This window comes from Coptis chinensis, chromosome 6, assembly GCF_015680905.1.
Source record: "Coptis chinensis isolate HL-2020 chromosome 6, ASM1568090v1, whole genome shotgun sequence".
In the NCBI taxonomy this organism is placed as follows: Eukaryota; Viridiplantae; Streptophyta; class Magnoliopsida; order Ranunculales; family Ranunculaceae; genus Coptis; species Coptis chinensis.
Window position 1 is genome coordinate 22211387 of NC_141461.1, and position 22904 is coordinate 22234290.

Genomic DNA, 22904 nt, shown 5'->3' on the forward strand with positions numbered 1-22904 from the left:
TTGTGGACCTTGTGGAGGGACAATTCGTGTTATTCTTGACTGAGTAACTCGTGCACACTTGAGTTGTGCAATTTCTCTTTTGTGTCTGATAGCAGCTCAAGATAGTGGGATTTAATTGTTTGAAACTTCGTGCTGCCAGCCTGACACGGTTCTAGCTATATGAATCACTTATTGTCAAATGTCAGGATGTCTGTTACAAGGCCCAAAATATCGATATCGATGAATATTGGTACCCAAAAATGAGATCGGGATTTGATATAGAAAATGGTTGTCCAAACTATTTAAAATTTCTTTTGGAGAAAGATCGGATATGACGGAAATATATTGGAAATATCGGATTTATATTTTAAAATGGTCAAAAAAGTCCCTCGATTATATCGGAAAGGTAGACCTGAATCATTCATATATTTTTGTAGTTCTTTTTGTCGGAAATCTTTTATAGATATATAGAGCTGTCATTTTTGGTCCATGGTTTAAGGTATCTTGCTTTTGGAATGAGATCGGGTTTGATATAGAAAATGGTTGTACTTTTCTTTTGGAGAAGAGTTGACTACATAAGTCCCTTTAGGTAATAAGTTTTTGTAGTTCTTTTCTCTTTTTATACACAAGAGAGCGAAATCTTGAGCGTTTTTATAAAAGAATTTTTGATAAACTCGCTTCAACACAACGAGAGCAAATGATGATGTTGGGGAGATGAAAATGTTGGGGAGATAATAACCAAGATAATGACTGCCTAAGTATCCAAGATCTACTATCTAGGGATCAAGTTTCAACGTGAAAAAATGGTTTTTATATGAATGAAGAGGTTGAGTCCTAAAAGGACTGTGTTTGTTTGTGTCAATTCTTATCTCTTTGAACTTTTATCCTTATTTTTTTATAATAATGAACCTGGATATATTCATAAATAGACTAGTTATTGGGTGTAGTCCCCATCCACCAAAGAGAGAGCGGTGTGTAGACCCCCACATTGGCGAAAGTCATAGTGAAAATTATTGGCGGAAGTTTATTAGCGGAAATAATTAGCGAAAATAATTGGCAAAAGTTATAAGCGAAAATTATTGGCGGAAGGATAGGACCCACTAAAAAAGTTTCAACTAGCATGCAAGTATGGTTTATTTTTAGTAGTTTTTAAGTTTTTTATGGGTGGAATAAATTTTTAATTTAATGTTTCTTATGATTTTCTATCATAATGTGGTTTTTAGGTAGTCGATACTAAGTCATTCTTGGTAGGTTAGTACATTTCAAAGCAATGGAAATGAACCTAGCTTTCTTTTCCTTGAGGTGAGTTACATATTAACTTGGTCTTTTATAATTACACTCAAGTTGCTGAAAAAAAATATAATTAACACTTTTACTTTCCACGGTAGTATTTTTTCATATTGTTACGTAAAAGACCAAACCCAAAATGGGTTTCATATTCTCTTTTAGATCCTTTGTGAGTGTGCTATAGCAATCCCCAAAAAGGGTTTTTGCATTCTCCATATCTCTTTAAGATCCTCTGTGCTCTAGCAATCCCTTCATCAATCGCCTCCACTTGCAAGTCAGGTATGATTTTTTGGGGTATAACTAACAATCTTTAGATTTTTTAGATTGTCTTTGTATCACACTATGATGTTTTAAACGTGGTTTGGATTCAGTTTATCTGTGCCTGGACAAAAACTATTTCCACATTAACCTACTCTTAATGATTATTTGACACGCCAGGATGGGCTTATCACTTCATAAGAAAAGTCTAACTCCCCTAGCAGATCTGTTAAAACTTAAAAGTAGTCAAAAGAAAAGATAGTTACATCAGAAACTACATCTGATCCCGGCATACTAGCACGTCAATAGTTCACCACCTTTAATTGTTAAATTACGCAGGAAATGAAGTATACACAAAAAATATCCCTAAGGATCCCAACAAATTGGAATTAGATGAAGGTTTTGAAGTGCCTGACGATACCAAAGCATTTGGCCAAACATTCAGATCTCTATAATTTTTTTAAGAATTGTTCCAATCATTAAGTTTTCATTGTGGTACAATATTTTGACGACGTTGACATGTAATTTATTTGACTACAGGGATTATGATGCTGATAGCGAAAGAAAAGAGTGCGTCGAAGAATTTTATCGGACCCAACACATAATTAGTCTTATGATTTCGTTAAAAATGACAAAAGAGTATGGCAAATTGAATAGAAGCGAAATGAACATATGTGGATGATGTGAACTTCTCAATGAGTTTGTGGATGAAAGTGATCCTGATTTGAACGAACCTCAAATTGAACATTTGTTACAAAAAATCTGAAGCTATCAGGAAAGACTATCCAGATGAAGATTGGTTGCATTTTACTGGCCTTGTCTGTAAAGGAGCGTTTTGGTTTTCCTTAGTGTTTACGATGGGAGAGGGAAGAGGGTTGAGATTTTCTGGGTGGACCGAGTTCGCTTGTGAGCGAGCTGCCTACGTATCATCTTTTTTGGTATTTTCTCCTTTCCGGGAGAGAGGAATCAGGTCCGACGTAGTTCAAATAGGTGGTATTTATAGGCTTAAGGAAATGTCAATCCGGGGGACACGTGTGTCTCTTACGCACGTGTAAGGTGGAGATCGTGAATGAGTGTTGGGCTGGTTATATTATTAGTCATGTGCTGATTGGGGGTTAGCGTGGTTGCCCTTATTTTCCGGTGGTGGGAAGTACAAGTAAGATTTTGGTAATGATTACCCCAGGTGGTGATCCTATTCGAGGCGTTCTGTCTCTGGTCATGCGTTCGTACCGTGACATCTTTGTTCGTACCACCTACCTGAAAGGAGCTGCTCATAGATCAGTTTTGTAGGTCGATGTCTTGAGTTCGCTTATGCGGCGCGCATGTGTGTTCACAAGAGAGTTGCTCACAGGTCGGTCTTGGAGGTCGATGTCCTGAATTCGCTTATGCTCCACGCGTGCCTGATAACTTTATGAGGATATCACTCCCCTTACACAGCCCCCTCTCAGCAGAGTGTTTGTGTCACGGGAAACGTTCTGCTGAGAGAAAAAATAGAAAAAGCGTGTGGAACATGAGCGATCTGTGGTGGACAATCCGACTGGGATGGCGCAACTTTTGAATCATGTGGCCTGACAATTTGGCGGGAAAGGGAAGTCGTGGTGTGACTTGCACGCGATGTAATCAGAGCGATTGAGGAAGAAGCGTGTCGGTAGCGTTATCTGAAGCTGCTGAAAAGACAGTATCTTGGAACACGTGTGCGGGCTAGAGCATAGGCTATAATCATAACTTCTTGGTAACTGAACGGGCGGTTTAGACAAAATCAAATTTGGGAGATTCAAAAAAGGTATTTTGTGTTTGCTGCTTCCGCAAAAATGTAAGCTAGGGTTCCTCAGGTGAGTGCTTCTGCTGCTTTATCTTTCGATTTTCACTTTGCATTCCTCTCTTTCAAGTGCGATTCGGTAAATACGTAGGTCATTGTAAGGTTGTAGGGTTTAAGCTTGAGTATTCGATAAAAAAAACTTGTTAGAATGTCTGATTCTGATGATACTCGATCAGAGGAAGTTCGGGAGATATCATTAAGTTGCGGAGAGTATGAGGACGAAGAAGCAGTAAGTGTTGGCGTTGAGGTTGAGTTGGATGAGGAAGCTAAGGGTAGATGAGGGAAATACTCGATCTAGGTCAGAAGGTGGCGTGGCCAGTACGTCAGGTCGAGGGGAGATGTCGTCATCAAGTGATGTGCCTCTTAGAAGTGTAAATCGTCGTGCTGCAGACTCATTCCCCGAACTAAGGGCAGCGTATGGGATTAATGTCCCGGACCTGGAGATATACGAACCACGGTTGAGTGGAAAATGTTCGTAGTGAGGATTACAACCCGCCGAATGGTGGAATAATAATCTGCGAGGGCCAACTGAGAGCGCATATGCAAATACCGTTCTCGAAACTGGTATGTGACTTCTTGGCCCATTGTTGGAAGTCTCCTTGTCAGTTTGTTGGTAACACCTGGCGACTGTTGAAGGTGTTTGACCTGTTGAACGCGAGTGGGGCATACGACATAGGGGTATCCGACATAGTGGAGCACTATGTGGTAAGGCGATCTGGAAATTTGAACTTTAGTTTGCAAACCATGACGACGCATTCTGCTGTGATCGATGGTGTAAGCAATGAGGCCTGGACAAAGAGGCCATTGCTGCTAGTTGGCAACTACTGTGTGAATGGGTGTAGATTGCAAATTAGGATTTGTAACATATCCGGTGGGTAGGAATATTTTTCTGTTGTTGCTTTACTTAACGATTGACAGTTGTTCTAACTGGCCTTTGTATGGCTTTGGCTGCAGAGTTTTCTGTGAAGAAGCGAACTGATCATGGGGAGATAGAGAGGTTCGCGTGGCTAACTCGTGCAGAAAAGCAAGCGAAGTTGCCTGAAGTTGCACACTTCTTTGTGGAGAAGGGTGGGCCTGCGATCCTGGAAAAAAGGAAGGTGCAAAAAGATCGAGCTCGAGGTCAGACAAGGGAAGAAGTGATGGAGATGCAAATGAGTGACTTAATAACACGAGAAGAGAGGCAACGGGCGCATGGCGGCGCGAGGCGACCTGCTAGAGGTGGTGCCTCAGGAGCTGGAGGATCGAGCTTCCACCTTGAAGGGGGTTCGATCGATGCGCCAGTGGAGTTGGAAACGGTGCTTTTCAACCCTCGTGCAAGGAGCAGGTCGGAGAAGAGGCCGCGCGAGGCCTCTGAGCAAGACGTTGTCCGAGTTACGAAAGTGGCGCGACACGCCGCTTGGGGAGAGCTCAAGCGCAGGGGGCGGTGCTGATGGTGGCCAGGGTGGGGCTATGGTTTCTCGCCGGAGTGGGGCGCGACTTGAGCAAGTCATGGACTTGGCCACGTTTGGAGCGGGGTCTAGTGCTCCTCGACGGGGGCGTGAACCCAATCCGCTGGCGAAAACAAAAGCTCCGCGTAAAGCAAGTGGAAAGGTTGTTGCTGACGACCTAGAGGGACAATTTGTGTATCTGGACGAGCATGGGGAGCAACGATTTGTGAAGCGAAGTGATTGTAGCTTCAGATCGAGTAGGATATCGGGTTGCCTGTTAGAACAGATAGCGCTGGATGGCAACCACAAGGAGCTGGATGAGAAAGGGCTGGTTGATAATTTGAGACGAATGGAAATTGCACAATGCTTGGTATGCGTGTTTGTCTTCGTTTGATGTAACTGTTTACGTATACACACTGTTAATAAGGCTATGAACCATGTTTGTGTTTTGCAGCTGGTAAGTGGGTTTCAGAAATTGAAGGAGATTGCACAGTTCGCGGAGGCAGATAGAGAAGCGGTGGTGAAGTTGTCTGATGAGCTGAAAAATGTCCAGGAGGTCTCGAAGATGGAACGCGAGGAACTGGAAGATCTGAAGAAAGCTCATCAGGCGCTGAGTCTAGCCAAGATGTTGAAAGACATTGAAGCGGAAGAGCTGAGGCAAAAACTACAGGGAGCTGAAGAGAACATCTCGGCAGCGACCGTGGAAATTGGTAGGCTGAATGATTATACCTTGCACTGCAAGAAGGTTGCTTAGGATGCTACCAAAGCCTATGATGTGCTGGATGCAGACTTTGTTGAATTATAGGCGGACTACAACGCTTTGAAGACAGATCATGCACGCTGTACATCTTTCATCGGGGTAGAACAGGTGTCGGGAGCAATTAGTGGCTCCGCCGCTTTCGCAGGTCATGCCGAGATTGCACTACCGCATGAACCGATGTTCTTTGCGTCGATGCGGTTGATGAGTTTAGACTTGGATGGAGTATCTGTGATGGTGATTGGGAGAGATGCTGAGATTGATGAGTCGCTCATGCTTGGAGAACTAATTATCGAGCCAAGAGATAGTGAGTTGTAAATTTGTTGTGTAATGCTGTCAGCTTATAAGTTGTGATACAATAGAGCTGGTTTCCTGGGGTAACCTGGGCAGTTCGTTTTTTCATTTGTATGTGCCAGCACTGTGAGTGATCTGGTACCCCGTTCTGTTTTGGGGCATTCCTGTGAAGACGAATATTGTTTAGTCGGGTTGGATTTCCTGAGTAGTCTCAGCAACCCGGCTATCGTACTATGGTTCCAACGTGCTAGTACAGGTCGTTGTTTCGCGTGTATGTCATGCTTGTTGTTTGTTCCCGTATTATGTGTGAATCGCTTGCTTGACCATTGTTGTGTCTGTGTATAACAAAGCATAGCAAGTGCATTGCAGTGACCACTTCCCTGCCCATGACTGGTAAAGCATGAGCGTCTTGTTGTTAAATGGCTTGCAGCTGTAAGGTGTTGTTCGTAACGAGGTCACCAAGTCGCTGGACCTTGGTTCGTGAAAGAGGTCGAATCGTGTTGTGTTTAGTGCCGCTAACGCCAATGTTCCCTCGCGTGCGTGACACGTGGAGGGAGACGAGCGGTTCTAGGAACATAATGATGGCGGGTAGATGGCGTTTGGCGTCTCAAGGTAATTATGAGGCACTTAGGAAAAGACGTTTCCTATTGCATAAAACTGCTCATCGAATACCGACAAAGTATTTGCTCGTCTTCTTGCCGAAGCTTAAGTCTGTCTTCTCGCTTTGCTCTTTTGCTGTGCATCACCATCGTTGCTGCTCGTTCAGGTACGTTCATTCTCCTCGGAGAGTGTTATTTCATCGAGAAGAGTTTGGAATAAACTGTAGCTCATGTGACAGTACCTTTGTTTGCTAGGTTTTATTATGGCAAGGTGTTGTCCATTCATGAGGGGAGAAGAAAGCAGAAGAGAAAGGTCTCCTCTGATAATGGAGAGGATGGAATTTGAACCTCACGTGCATGGTGATCAAGGGAAGAGGAAAGCTACTGCTGTAGAGGCTAAGGGTCATAAACGACCTAGGAAAATTTGGACGATCCAACCGGGCGGCATTGTGTTTTAGGTCGCCACGGTGGTGGCGACAGCGAATCGATCGTCCATTGCGGAGTGTAGCGACTGAGGCAAAGGTCGCCCGATCCGGTAGTGAGTTAGCCCCCGTATTTGTGGTGATGTGGGGAGCGAATTCTACTTCATGGGGAAGACGGGGAAGAAGCGTATGGTGAAACGCCGATCGGTTGTAGCTTCCACTTTCATAGCCCATAGCGACGGCGTTCTGAAGGGATCGTATTGGATGGTGATAAGGCAGAGGTGAAAGATGAGGACATGGAGACGTTGCTGGGGACAATGGATATGGCCGCTTGTTTGGTAAGTTCAAGACACACTAGATTGTTATGTCGGTTACCCAGGTAAACTGACTCTTTGAGTTTGGTCGTGCAGTTTCTTGCAGGATATGATAAGTTGAAAGAAGTTGTTCAAAACACCGAGACTGATGATAACCCTCACGTCGAGCTAGGGTGTATGCGAGTTGCGTGGGGGGCTGACAAGAGAAAGCTGGAAGGGATGACTACCAAGTACCAGAACGTTATGGCTGAGAACGTGTTGTTGTTGACGGATGACGTGAACTAGAAAGGGAATTAGTTTGTGGTATTTGCTTATGCTAAGAAATGCGGAAGTGTGGCCGCATAAAGCCAAGAAGTCGTACACGAAGCTGTATAAACTACGTTGCTCACGGATGAGAAGTATGACGCCTTGAAGAAAGCTACTATAGGCGATGAACAAGGGGGGGAATGCGCGTGTGATCTTTGAGATCGCCCGCATACCGCCCGACCGGTAGCAAACACCGGAAGATAAGCATGTCGTCACTGAGATTTGATGATGCGATCTACTTTGGTCTCTGTTAGCCAGAAATTGTAAGTGCTGTTTACATTTTCCTCTCTTATATGAGAGTTAACAATAGAGCTATGTCTTCAGGCTTGCCTGAGCAGTTCGCCTTTTTTATTCAGAGAACTGGTTTCCACGAAAGTGGCAGTTCGATAGTTTGTTAATTTTTTTAATGAACACCGACTTGGATTTTCTGGGTAATCCCAGCAGGTCGTGTATGTAGTTGTTGTGACGAGTGGTCATATAATGTTATTGGTTATATTCTGCATGCATGTTGCCGTGAACTTGTGTGTAACTAGCGTTCTGCTTATGATTCTAGAAACATGCATCCTGCCGTTTAGTCGACCTTAGTAACATAGGTCCTCGACGTGACAGGAATGGAAGAGGCTATGTAGCCTGTGAGCTCCAGAGAGCGTTCTCGTTTAGTCGATCCTAGGAATATAGGTCTTCGACGTGACAAGAGTTGGAGAGGCTATGTAGCCTGTGAGCTCCAGAGAGCTGTCTGCTCGCGGAGAGCGTTCTCGTGTAGTCGATCCTAGAAATATAGGTCCTCGACGTGACAAGAGTTGGAGAGGCTATGTAGCCTGTGAGCTCCAGAGAGCGGTCTGCTAGCGGAGAGCGTTCTCGTATAGTCGATCCTAGAAATATAGGTCCTCAACGTGACAAGAGTTGGAGAGGCTATGTAGCCTGTGAGCTCCAGAGAGCTGTCTGCTGCGGAGAGCATTCTCATGTAGTCGATCCTAGAAATATAGGTCCTCGACGTGACAAGAGTTGGAGAGGCTATATGTACCTGTGAGCTCGAGAGAGTCATGCGCTTTCGCGGAGCGTTCTCGTGTAGTCGATCCTAGAAATATAGGTCCTCGACGTGACAAGAGTTGGAGAGGCTATGTAGCCTGTGAGCTCCAGAGAGCTGTCTGCTCGCGGAGAGCGTTCTCGTGTAGTCGATCCTAGAAATATAGGTCCTCGACGTGACAAGAGTTGGAGAGGCTATGTAGCCTGTGAGCTCCAGAGAGCTGTCTGCTCGCGGAAAGCATTCTCGTGTAGTCGATCCTAGAAATATAGGTCCTCGACGTGACAAGAGTTGGAGAGGCTATGTAGCCTGTGAGCTCTCGAGAGTCATGCGCTTTCGGGGAGAGCGTTCTCGTGTAGTCGATCCTAGAAATATAGGTCCTCGACGTGACAAGAGTTGGAGAGGCTATGTAGCCTGTGAGCTCCAGAGAGCTGTATGCGCGCGGGAAGCGTTCTCGTGTAGTCGATCCTAGAAATATAGGTCCTCGACGTGACAAGAGTTGGAGAGGTTATGTAGCCTGTGAGCTCCAGAGAACTGTCTGCTCGCGGAGAGCATTCTCGTGTAGTCAATCCTAGAAATATAGGTCCTCGACGTGACAAGAGTTGGAGAGGCTATGTAGCCTGTGAGCTCCAGAGCGGCGTGATGCGCTTTCGGAGAAGCGTTCTCGTGTAGTCGATCCTAGAAATATAGGTCCTCGACGTGACAAGAGTTGGAGAGGCTATGTAGCATGTGAGCTCCGAGAGGCATGCGCGCTACGGAGAAGTGTTTCGGTGTCTGAAAGCGTATGACGCGTTAAGCGTATGAGAGCGAGGGAAGGAGATTGGTCGTGGGTCGGATGCGAGCTGGAGGACATTTGGATGCCAGTAAATGGAATAGCTTATACTTAGGTGACATAAAAATTAAGCTGAAACTTATAATGCTTTTTAAAAAAAAAAATAGAATAGACAACAACACAGGGTTTATTGATAAAAACGTTTTAGCAGATAAGTATTCCATGGGCGAGGTAACGATTTTCCTTCTTGAGTCTTTATCCAGTACGCTCCGTTGCCCACAACACGTTCTACGATGTACGGACCTTCCCAATTAGGGGCTAGTTTGGAATCGTCTTGCGTCTTCTTGAGCACCAGATCGCCAGGCTGGAATGATCGAGGATGCACTCATTTATTGTAGGAGTTCTTCAGGGTTTGTTGATAAGAGGCGACTCTGATGGTAGCTAAGTCACGCCGTTCTTCGAGCAAATCGACCTCTCGTGCTAGGACAGAATCATTGTGTCCGGTTTCCACGAGCTCGGACCGAGTCGTAGTGACTGTCAGCTCGGTGGGAATGACAGCTTCTGTGCCATAACACAAGGAGAATGGAGATTAGCGATCTTGGACCCGGTTGTGGTGCGATGAGCCCACAAGATGTTCTCCAACTGGTTCGGCCATTGACTCTTGTTCTTTTCAATCTTTTTCTTAAAATTTTCTAAGATGGCCTTGTTGCTGGCTTCCGCTTGACCATTACTCTGAGCGTACTGTGGAGTAGAAAATGCATGAACTATCTTCCATTTTGCGAGAAATTCTTTAACGGTTCAGCCTTTAAATTGGGGTCCATTGTCCATGATGAGTGTATGTGGCAACCCAAATCTGGTGATGATATAAGTCCAGATGAAATTGCGGACATGCGATTCTTTGTCATGTGCTAAAGGAATGGCCTCGACCCACTTGGTGAAATAGTCAGTTGCCGCTAAGACGAACCGAAAACCAGTGCTTTTCTGGGGGACGAATGGTCCCATAATGTCCATGCCCCACATGTGAAATGGCCATGGGCTTGCTATATTGATCATTTCAGCGTCTGAGCTGAATGATGTTAATGGCGAATGTTTGACATTTTAAGTACGCGAGAAGCATTATGCTTTGGCATCGGGTCTGCATCTGAGGCAAGAAGTAGCCTTGGGAAATTGCCTTGTGGGCTAAAGAACGACCTCCGGCATGGTTTCCACATTCTCCCTCATGGATTTCGGCAAATATCAATTGTCCCTGCTCTGGAGTAATACATCGCAAGTGCGGTCCACCAGCAGATTTTCTAAACAACTTATCATGTAACACGTAATAACGACGCACTTGATATTGGATTTGCCTGGCTCTGGCACGCTCTACAGGGAGCATTCCCTGTTGGATGTAGTCCATGAGGGGTTGCATCCAAGTCTGGCGCATCTGATCGGCGGAGAGAGGGAACATATCGGCTATAACTAGGGTATGTTCGACCTGGTATGCAGGTCGATCGACTACCTCAATTAGGAGTTGTCGTGGAGCATAACTCGGTGTTTGAGTGGCTAGGTAAGCTAGGCTGTCTGCGTGACGGTTCTCATCTCGCAAAAAATGGTGTATGGTAGCTTTCTTAAAAGAAGGCAACAAATGATGAACGACCTGAAGATACTTCGAAAGGTTACCTTCCTGGGTAGTGTACTCCTTAGCAATCTGGCGAACGACCAGTTGCGAGTCACTAAAGACTTGGAGCTCTTGCACACTGAGTTGTAGTGCCATACGAAGGCCCATGATCATCGCTTCGTATTCTGCCTCGTTGTTGGAAGATGCGAAGTCGAGTCGAACTGATTTTTCAACCATAACTCCTTCGGGAGACACTAAGACGACCCCGATGCCACTCCCTCCGGGGTTGCTAGAGCCATCTACAAAGAGAGACCAGATTGATTTGACATGCTCTTTGACAACAGCAAGCTCCATGTCGGCTTCCCAGTGTGGGTCCTTAACAGGAAAATCGGCGAGGAAATCGGCGACGACTTGACCTTTCTGAGAGATGCGAGGTACAAACTCCATGTGGTGTTCACCGAGCTCCTCGGCTCATATGGCCATACGAGTAGTTTTGTTTTCTTTGTGGAGGAGTTTCTTCAGTGGAAGGTCGGTCAGTACGTTGATCGGATGGGCTTGAAAGTACGGCCGAAATTTCCTTGCCGAATACACCAAAGCAAGTACGGCTCGTTCAAGGAAAGAATAATTCTTCTCAGCTGGCGTGACCGTCTTACTTGTGAAGTAGATCGGCTTTTCTGAGTTGTTCTCCTGTTTGAAGAGAACGGAGCTGATTGCGAAATCGATCTTGCGGGTAGAGCCCGGTGTCTCTCCATCTACCGGGTGTGGCTAAAACGGGAGGCGTGGTGAGGTATTCTTTGAGAGTGACGAATGCGTGATGGCATTGATCGTTCCATGAGAACTGCTCGCCTTTCTTGAGGAGTTGTAGGAACGGACTACACTTGTCTGACGCCCTGGATATGAATTGATTAAGTGCAACTACCATACGACAACGTATTCAGACCGCTTCTTTGCGTGGGTGGGGCATGTCTAAGAACGCTCTGATTTGGTCTGGATTCGCTCCGATCCCACGCTGTGACACCTGATATCCGAGGAATTTACCAGAGGACACTCCAAAGAGGCATTTCTCGGGTTCAACTTCATTCGAAAGTCGCGCTTAACCGGAGAACGCTTGCTCAAGGTGAGTAATATGGTCGACTGCTTTTCTGCTCTTGACGACCATGTCGTCGATGTAAACCTCCATGGTCTCTCCTAACATGTCCTGGAACATGTCAGTTACGAGACGCTGATATGTCGCTCCGGCATTTTTAAGGCCAAACGGGAGGATGTTATAACAATAAATTCCTTGTTCAGTAATGAACGAGGTCTTCTCTTGATCTTCCTCCGCGAGTAGGATTTGATTGTATCCGCTGTACGCATCCATAAAGGAAAGAAGTTCATGGCCACAAGTCTGGTCGACAAGTCGGTAAATGCGTGGCAGGGGAAAACTATCTTTCGGTGTTTCATGATTGACATTCATGAAATCGACGCAGAGACGATCTGTGCCATTCTTTTTGGGGACCGCCACGATGTTAGCGACCCAATCGGGGTATTCCACCTTTCTGATGAAACCGACTTGCTTGAGTTTGTCGACTTCGTCATTAATGGATTTCTGAAAGCGCAGAGATAACCGGCGAGATCGCTGGCGAACTGGCTTAGCATTAGGGTTCACATTTAATCGATGACAGGCTACACTAGGGTCTATACCAGGCACATCGATATACGACCAGGCGAAAACATCTTTATTCATAGCCAGAAAGTTTACAAGTTGGGCCTTGAGTGTAGGGTCAAGGTTAGCCCCTACATATACAAACTTAGGGTCATTATCAGTTCCTAAGTTGACCCGCTCTCTGTCGACCTGTTGGGGTGCTGGCCTGGGTGGCGACGCTTCTTCTCGTGGAGTCACCGCAACGTCTTGAGGGGGAGTGCATATATTCACCTGGACTGGATCGGCAACTGTGGTGACGAGAACAGGAACTGGAATGGCTTCTGTGGGCATACTAAGAGGAGCTGGAGTAACTGTCGGCAGGAAGACTTGAGGTGTAATACGTGTCTGTGAATCCATTGGAGCGGCAACGGCTGAATTGACTTCTGGAGTGTAAGTGGACGACTTCCTCTTCTTACTGGAGCCCCGAGCGTGCTGCTTGGATATGTTGACTCTGACCTCTGCAACCAGGTCTTTGGCCATGGTATAATTGATGGGTTCGCTACTTGTGTGGACTGGTGTACTGTCGGTCTTTCCGGCTGACAAGATTTGGTTACAATGATATGCTTCTAGTTGATTGCTTCTCAGCTCCATCAATCCTCTGGGGCCCGGGAAACGGAGAACTTGATGCAACGTCGAAGGTACAGCTTGCATTTGGTGGATCCATCGTTGTCCTAATATGGCATTATAGGGCGATTGGATGTCCAGGACGCTGAAGCGCGTATTGCAGCTAACTTTGTCCTCTTTAGAACCCACTGAGACTGGAATGATGATATCACCGACTGGGTCGGCTCTGGAACCATTGAAACCATAAAGAGGGGCAATCGGGTCTATCAGAACTGACTTGGGTAACCTCATTTCTTGAAGAGTGTGATAAAATAAAATATCGCAGGAACTCCCCGGGTCGATCAAGACACGCTTCACTGTCCAGTTGCTAATCTTGACGTGGACGACTAGTGCATCATTGTGAGGAAGGCAGACCTTGTTGAGGTCGGCCTCTGTAAAAATGATATCTCCTGAATGGCGGCCTGAGCGACACGGAGCATGTTCTGCTTGGGAAGTAAAGTGATATACTTCGTGAAGAGCGCCAACATGACGTCTTTTCTCTCTTGATGAGGTAACTGAATCATCAGGGAAAGTAATCATGTTAATTGTGCGAGTATTGTCCCAATCTGAGGAGTGTTGTCTGCGCTCGTGACGAGAACGCTCTTGGGGACGTCCTCTACGGTGGGGACAAACTTGGAAGTCTTGATGATGACGGGAAGGGGGAGAGCGACTGCGCACTCGGCGAGGTGGAGATCGGCTGTGCACACGGCGAGCCATGAGCTTATGACGCAAATCACCGTCAGGAATGTTGGTGTACTATTTAATGTGACCAGCTTCGACAAGGTCTTGAAGATAGTGCTTAAGCCCCCAGCACGCATTCGTGTCATGACATTTGGCTCTGTGGAAGGCGCAATATGGTTTGTCAGGTCGATCTGGCCGGTCGCTTCCGCGTCGGGCTGGTCACGAGGTTCGTCAGATCTTGTCAAGGATGTAACTAGGAGAGCGAGTCAAGACAGCAAATTCTCTGTTGTTATCTTGGCGGGTCCCCGCCTTAGGTGCCAGCTGACACTGGTCATTTGTTTTAGTCTGTAGTATGATTAGAGATCGCTGCTACCTCCTGGTTCTCGGCTAAACCACTGGACTTCAAAGTTTCTTGCAACTTGATATACTTGTCAACACGGGCGTACAGTTCGGATAGCGTTTCCGGGCGTTCCTTCATGAGCGATCTGGAGAGGTCGGTATTACGCACTTGACAAGCATTAGAAAATGCGAGTGGCAAAAGACTCTTTCGATCCGCTTTCCATACCAACAAGATTGACCTTGAACCGTCCTAAGAATTGGCGAATGGTTTCATCTTCGAATGATAACTGGAACAGCTAATTGAGATCTGCCTTCTTACGTCTGTTATGCACGTATTGGCTAGCAAATAGGTCAGTAAGCTGCTCAAAAGTTTTAATAGAATCGGGTTCGAGAGAAAAACCAATCAAGTCGCCATCTTGAGACCGGGCGGAAATAATCGGCGGTGAAGATAATCATACTCAGAAGAACTGTAGAGGGCCAAACTCTGAATGTATCGAGCCACGTGTTGACCGGGATAGGTGCTGCCATCATACATGGGGAAACGTGGCTGGATAAAATCTTGAGGAGATGATTTTTCGAGAACGTCGGCGATGAAGCGAGGCCAGCGGTATGTCTTGAGCATTTTTTGAACAATTTGGGTTGCGTCTTTTCTGACTACACTTTGACCTATCCTATGTGACAATTTGTTAATCTGCTGATTAACCTCGTTGATGCCATTTTCAGCAACATTACCGACTGGTTGCTGTTGATAAGCGTCGACTTGGGCCCTTAAAGTAGCATTTTCTTGCCTGAGCAAGGAAATGCTTTCATTTGTGACACCCAGTTGTTCTGCAAGGTGTTGAACCTGAGCTTCGAGGCTGACCATGCTTTGTGGGTTGAGAATTGGAGAATTTGTAGTTAGGGTAACGTGATTTCTCAAGTAATCGAAACCACAGATGACGCCAATGTAAAGGAGCGTTTTGGTTTTCCTTAGTGTTTGCGATGGGAGAGGGAAGAGGGTTGAGATTTTCTGGGTGGACCGAGTTCGCTTGTGAGCGAGCTGCCTACATATCATCTTTTTTGGTATTTTCTCCTTTCCGGGAGAGAGGAATCAGGTCCGATGTAGTTCAAATAGGTGGTATTTATAGGCTTAAGGAAATGTCAATCCGGGGGACACGTGTGTCTCTTACGCACGTGTAAGGTGGAGATCGTGAATGAGTGTTGGGCTGGTTATATTATTAGTCATGTGCTGATTGGGGGTTAGCGCGGTTGCCCCTATTTCCCGGTGGTGGGAAGTACAAGTAAGATTTTGGTAATGATTACCCCAGGTGGTGATCCTATCCGAGGCGTTCTGTCTCTGGTCATACGTTCGTACCGTGACATCTTTGTTCGTACCACCTACCTGAAAGGAGCTGCTCATAGATCGGTTTTATAGGTCGATGTCTTGAGTTCGCTTATGCTGCGCGCATGTGTGTTCACAAAAGAGCTGCTCACAGGTCGGTCTTGGAGGTCGATGTCCTGAATTCGCTTATGCTCCACGCGTGCCTGATAATTTTATGAGGATATCACTCCCCTACATTATCCATGCATAGTATGTGCATCACCTATTCTACATTCATAATGTAGGATATTGCATAATACTAATTTTAAACGATTTTATTGGCTGTTTTGTTTATGCTAGTAATTTTTGTTGTTCCATGTTTTAGATTTAGGAAAGGTTCTTCTTCATCCTAGCTTTGGAGCACTACCTCAGTGGGTTGTAGTTGGTGATACATTCCCTGGTGGATGCACGCGCTTTCGACAAATCAAATATTCATCATAAGATTTTTATTTCTACCAAAGTCATATTTACACCTATGATATTCATTGAAAAATCACATTTACACCTATGATAAGTTAAATCAGTATTCCTTGATTTCATTGGTTTTATAGGGGAGCCGCTAAAAGTATAACACCCCGTGTTTTATTTCTTATATTTTCCTAATAATAATAATAATAATAAAGATAATAATAATAGATAATAGATAAAATAATATAGGATAACTATCAGCTTACGGATAAAAGCCTGTAAGTAATAGATAAGGGTTGTCCTTGTTTTTCGGGAGTTTTCTCACGTAGAGTTTTTGGGAAAAAAAACACAGCGAGGGTTTTAGAAAAAAAATGGGAGTTTTACTGAAGGAAGGAAAGGAAGTTTTTCCTGGTAGCTGGTTGATAGTCGGAGCGCACTAAAGGTGAGTAGTTTAGCTTTTCTATTATTTTACGTCTATACAGAGATAACTGTATGGTCTAAGATTTCCGCTCTTGTTTCCTTCTCATTCCGGTTGTTATTATGCGTATTTGCCGTAGGGTTAAAAGCTGGGAGTATTGTTAAAACCACGTTGTATATTGGTTGTTGTTCTTAATTACCAAGTTTTATTTGAACTATTTGGAACCGAGCTCGTTAATGGCGGTGAGCCACAACCAATGATTGTTCGGTGTTTGTAGTTTTAACACTTGTTGATACATTAAATCTTGTTTGGGGTCGTTGGTTGATGTCAGGCTTTCGAAGCTCTGTCGAAGTTTTCGACAGACGCTAATGGCGTCGCCAAAACGAAACAGAGAAAACGCCCCCATGGTTTGCTTGGAACTTGTTGTTGGGATGGTTAGGATGTTGTTGTTTGGGCGAGGTGGTTAACACTTGAAGGTGCTGCGGGAGCTTGGAGAAATCGTTAATGGCGTTACTGCCATTACTGTGTTACTGAAGGTTTTGAGATTTGTAGTTATTTTCGTGTTTGAACTGTTTAGGATTGAGTGTTGGGGTATTGGTTGAGTGATGAGGGTTGTCAAGTGGAGCTTGAAACAAGCTTTAATGGAGGTCGAAACCTTAGATCTAGTTGAAGAAGAGTATTGAATCACTGATATTAGAGTTATTGTCTTTATTAAAGTTGTATGGTTTTGTGCATATGAGTCAAACCGATATGAGGGAGAAGGGATTAGTGGTGGCCGGCGTTTTGGTGGCTGGTGGTGGAGGATCTGTTGGAGAAGATGGCACTGTTCCATCTCTTGGGCCTAGGGTTTGGGCTTAGATGGCTGTTGGGCTGGGCCGAAATGTTTAAGTTCTTTGGGCCATTTTATATTTCTTTTGTTTTAGTTTTGGGCCCGATTTTGTTTGTTTTGTATGGGCCAGTTCTAATATTAGTCTATGGGCCCATTTCATTTGTTTTGATTGGGCGGTTTAGGTAAAATTTTCGGGCCGAACTCAGTTGTGTTTTGGGCCAGTTCAGTTTAAAGGTTTTGGGCCAATTTCTAATATTGCTTAGGGCCAGTCCATAGGACTTAATATAGATCCCAATTGGGTATAATAAATAAGTTGGTTTTAGACTTTCGGGTTCTAAGGTTTGGGCTTGGCCAGTTGGGTCCAAACCATTACCTTGGTCATGAGCCCATGAGCCATGCACATTGACCTTAGCCATGAACCATGGCTATGACCCTGAACCTGTCGAACATGGAAATGACAGTTTGACTTTGACCATGATATGTTGACTTTGACGTTGATATGGCGTATTTTAGACACGTGACAAGATTTATATTTTAAGAGACATAGCCATAAAGACCTTTGACTTGGCTATGATTAAGTCTATTGGGATAGGTGCTTGACTTTAGGCTAAGACACGTATATATATCGTGTAATGCGTGTATTAACTATTATGTGATATTTCAATCTTTTATGATATGCAACGTTATGACACTTATACATCCATGAAATTAATAACGCGTAAACCAAAAATACATGAATCAAGATACTCTTTTGTTCTCTGAAATAATATATGAAATAAAGTTCAATAATGCGTAAACAAATTTACCGCACTCTTTTAGAACTTTTCACGTCTCAAGTTTTGGAATTGAATTTTATGACTGTTGATGTCATAGGTTAGGTGGGCATTTATTGAATGTGCCATAAATGGCCCGTTAGCGTTATATATGGGTATTCAATGAATGTGCCATGAATGACCCGGGTATCCATTGAATGTGTCATGAATGACCAGATTGTTTGGACTACCCTAGAGAGGAACTAAGGTATTCGCCTTGCGGGTTAGTTGTATTCTTTGATTATGCGAGTGTTTGGGTTTACTTTTGAATGCCTAATATAATATCTACAAAGGTTATATAGAAGTTCTAACTTTCTTTTGCAGGAGGGTAGGACTTAATAACATTTTGTGCAGGGACGCGGTCCTACCCTTATACAACAGTGGATATTGGTAAGTTTTAATTCAATGGTTTAGATATTAAAACGAGTTATTATAATGAGTTATATAATGGAAGTCTTGTTTGGGAAGAAATTATGCCGGTTAAAATGATGGAACTACCTGTCTTCCAAGCTGTGAATGATTAAGTTATGGGATAATATAAAGTGATTGTTTGAATAATTAAAGTATGATAATATTTATATATGGTTAGTCTACTCATACCAGCAAATTCCATTTTGCTGACCCATGTTTGCTTTGTTTTGGCAACGTGGGTGTGTTCTTGGGAACACAGGTGGAAGGCAGTGGAACCGCGGCATGTGATTTGGATCCTGCCTGGAGCAGTCTGGGAGTTTAGTTTATTAGGTCTGATCTTTTGGAACTATGTAATAACGTAGTTTTTTTTTCATATGACATGAGAATCCAATGTTGAAGACATGTTATTCTTAGAGTGGTTTGATATTTTATTGGGATGGAAGAAAGTCTTTTAATAAAGTGATGGTTGAGGAATTTTGGAGATTTGTGTTGTTAAGATTTTTTTATGATGTGGGTTTTAGGTTTTGACACGTGTTGTATCCACCCCGTCATAGCCTGGGTTTTTAGACAATTGAATATAGTGATGTTTGATATATTTATATTTCAAATATTCATTTTTTTTTATTGTTTAGAAATTCGGGCTGTGACAAAAAGGCTCCCGAACCTTTCATGGAAGCCATTCGAAAAAGACAAGTAATGCTATTCAGCGCCAATATCCAATTCAACTGTCCTACCTACTCAATTTACTTGAATTGTTTATTTTTTCATGTGATCAACTTATTTTCTACTGCTTCCTCTTTGCTTGTGATTGGTTGGTCTTGATCATTGGCTTTCCCATTTGCAGTCGGTCATGTTGATGAAAAGAAGCTAAAGTACATGGTAAGATGAGTCAAATTTTAAAATTAAGCATAGAATTAAAATTATGAGTTTTGCATTAGATTTGAGTTTTAGCAAAAGTGTCATGTTAAAAATTATGTATAGAATTAGAATTATGTGGTTGAGCTAGATAAGTGATGATGATTTTCTTCTATTGCCAGCTGCAATAAATAGATGTAATTCTGACCAAAAAAACTTTGTAAAGCCTAGGAGGGCAAAGTTTGTGAAGATAAAGTGTGAAAATCTTTAAAATAGGAATACACATGAAGTCATGATGCATTGATGCGCAGGAGGTTGGTTTCGTTTATATTGTTACTATATATATGACTGAATAGTTCTAGATTAAAAGTGTCTAAACAACTTTCTCTACTTTTTTTTATTTCAGCTCTTTCGCTTGCCACAAGAAGGAGATGGTGTTGATAACACTGTGAACATGTAAGATTTTTCACACTAAACACTTCCCTTTGGTTGGAAACAAGGTGGGGTCTTTTGGAATATAAGTGGCTTATACTAGAGCTATAACGACATTCCTGGTGCAAAGGACTTGAGTAGTCCATTGTTATTTGGTCCTCCATCCTAATTTGGTTAAATTGATCGGTTACTGTATTGAAGGTGATCGGCGGATGTTAGTGTATGATTGCATGCCTCGAGGAAGCCTGGAGAGCCATGATTGGTAATAGTCACTATTCGCAGTTAGTGATCTTATCGAATATCAAAAGAATATTTCATCTATATGCAGTCATTATCATGTCTCCTTTGGGTACATCACTCCCTTTGTTTTGTTTGTTGAATTTTCATTTATTTTTTATTAGTTGATTGATTTTTAAGTTTGTTTTGATATAGGTGCATAGAAGGAAAGAATGGGTTGACTTTTAGCAGTGAATGCATAGTGTCATGGAGATTGCCTGTTTGAGATGTTTGATTCTAATGTGTGCACATGTAATTAATAAGTCGCTCTTAATCATCAGCTTATTTTATCTAATTTATCTTCTCAAAATTTTGATGTTGCATTTTAGTTATGTAATTATCATATTTCTGTCTCTTATTTTTGGAAGTTTTACGAAAGTTTGACTTACATTGATTACTTAAGTTACAAGACTTTGGAGGTTAAGTGGGAGTTGAATCCAGGTGAACAAAAGCTCATTTAGAATTTTGTTGAAGATCACACCTATACTAGCTATTAGTTCATTCAATATGCCTATATCATTGCAGCTAAAGCATATAGAGTGAATCCCATGCTAAAGCATCATGACATGACATGGTGAATTTCATGTTTGGAAGCTTGAGTTATTTACCTTTTGCCGCTTAGAACTATGAAAGTAAAGTGACCACTATCTATTATAATAAAACAAAATGGAAAGACAAAGGGTGGTCCAAATTTTCTTAGGATCTGCGTTAGAAGAGGGACATGTGTGCGGTTGTGATCATTTTGAAACCCCTTTGAGACTAATTCTCAATGACATTTAAAAGGTTTACTTAGAGAATTAAAATGTTTTGTAAATGAATTATTACTCCCATAAATGGGTTTTATTAAAAAAAAATCAGTTACAAAAAAATAATAATTAAGCCTTCTTGAGTCATGACCCATCCCGTTCTCCCCTTTCTCTATACATGTGCAATTTTAAACAAATTGATCCAACATTATTGAGAATTGTTATGTTCTTAAATAAAACATAATAAAACTTTTAATATAGTAGAAAATGTAAAGACGTTTCTATAATCTATATGCTGGTTTAATTGCAAACTTTTCATACAATTTAATTTCCAGAAGGATGTAATAAATAGTTTAAATAGTTGGGCTCCAGACGTTGTCAGGTTGTCTGGTGCTTAATCCCCAAGCCTCGCCAACTTCAGATAATAAATAATTTGTTGCCTCTTAAATTCTTAAATCCGTTTCTAATTGGCGTTTGCGTTTCAGTGCTTCTCATTTCTAATTTCCAATTCACTGTAATAATTAAATTGTATATTATACAATAGCTAAAGAAAACCGATCCTTCTCTTTCTAAACCCTAAACCTTCTACTTCTTATTTACTTGCTTAAAACGCCTATATCAACTAAATGAGCATTTAATATTTCTGTTCTCCTCTATTAACTCTCCTATTATTAAGCTATACCTCTCTCTTTCTCTCTCCACTCAGTTGTTCTTGATTTCTAATCATCTTCGGGATGGTCTTTAGAAGGTACGAACTTTTCCTAATTTTAGAATAACTATATTTGTTGGATTATTGTTTGGTGTTAGAGTATGGACATTGGTTTTTGGTTGAGCTGGTCTTACTAATATTTTGGTGCCGAATTTTTAACTTTGTCGATGAAGATTCAAGATTTTGGTTTTTTCATGCGAAAACCAATAGTAATTTTGCTCACAACTGAGTTGTGATGAGTAGGCCGCAGACCACCCTTCTCTTTCATCTGCTTTATGTATACATTTGTTTTGTTGTCCGTTGAGTTTGATAGTTGATATCGGTGTCAAATTGTTTTCTTTCCGTGCAGCTTTGATCCACTAACCATAATTTCTTGTCGAACTCCAATACTCCATTCGTTGTTATTCATTATGGTAGATTGGAAACGGTTAGGCATGAGTATTTGCATGCTTTTTGTTTCTGTAACGCTTTTCTTGATCTTAACTATCGACTTTGTTGGCACTTAGGACATTATTATTTAGAAACTGGAAATTATTATTGATTTGGTGACTGATATCTTATTTGCACTGTTAGTGGAATTGGTAAGATACATTCCCTCTGCATGCGACACAAACTTCTTCACCAGGTGGCGTATCCCAAAAAAAGAGCAGCTCAGAGCTTGACCCATACTCAAAGAATACCAATATATGCATGGTTGGCTGTGATATACTAATTCATGGAGAGGATGCATATATTCACCATATTTTGGTCTATCCACCATTTCATCTAGAAAATGCATGTTTGTTTGATATTTCCCCAATAGATGAAAATTATAACTTGCAAGTTCTCATCACACATCCTTCCACATAGGGAACTTTCAACGAACAACATCAATAGAACTAATCTATTTCTTAGTTCAATTGGACATTGTTTGATTTCCAACTTAACTTTTCTCATCTCCTCTTTGGTCAATGTGAATTTGCACTTCTTAGCCGTAGATTTCGATCAAAACTTAGCCAACGCGTGTTGTCATGCAAGCCTATTGGTCAGTGATACACTTTTTATTAAAGTTGGTTGATTTCATTGGGTCTCTCAAGTGACTAGGTTCCTACTCTTAGCTTGGTTCGTTACTCTCGCCATTCTCTGGTAAGCTTGGTATTACTGTATTAGCCCACTTCATTTTGGCTCTTATCCCTCTCTTTTTATTACAACTTTCTTTGCTTTTATCCCTGGTTTGGGTGTTAATGTTTTGATTCTAAATTTAATTATTGTTTTAGTCATTATTATTATTATTATTTCCGTTTTTTGCATTTTCAGGTGTTTGGAGACAGGCTAGAGCAAAAGCTCAACTAAATTTTGCAAAACAGTTTGGTGAGTTGCCTTTCATGTCCATGACATGTCCAATTGTAAGAATTAAGTTGTTTTTCTATATCCATATTATAGTGCTTAACCATTGAGGAGTGGTGGGAAATTTAGGCCAATGCAAAAAAAAAAAAAAAAAAAAAAA

General features: G+C 42.6%; 1 pseudogene; it reads left to right on the plus strand.

Moving 5' to 3' along the window:
- Positions 1 to 1249: 1249 nt before the first annotated feature.
- Positions 1250 to 17206, plus strand: LOC147492113 (inositol oxygenase 1-like; annotated as a pseudogene).
- Positions 17207 to 22904: the final 5698 nt, after the last annotated feature.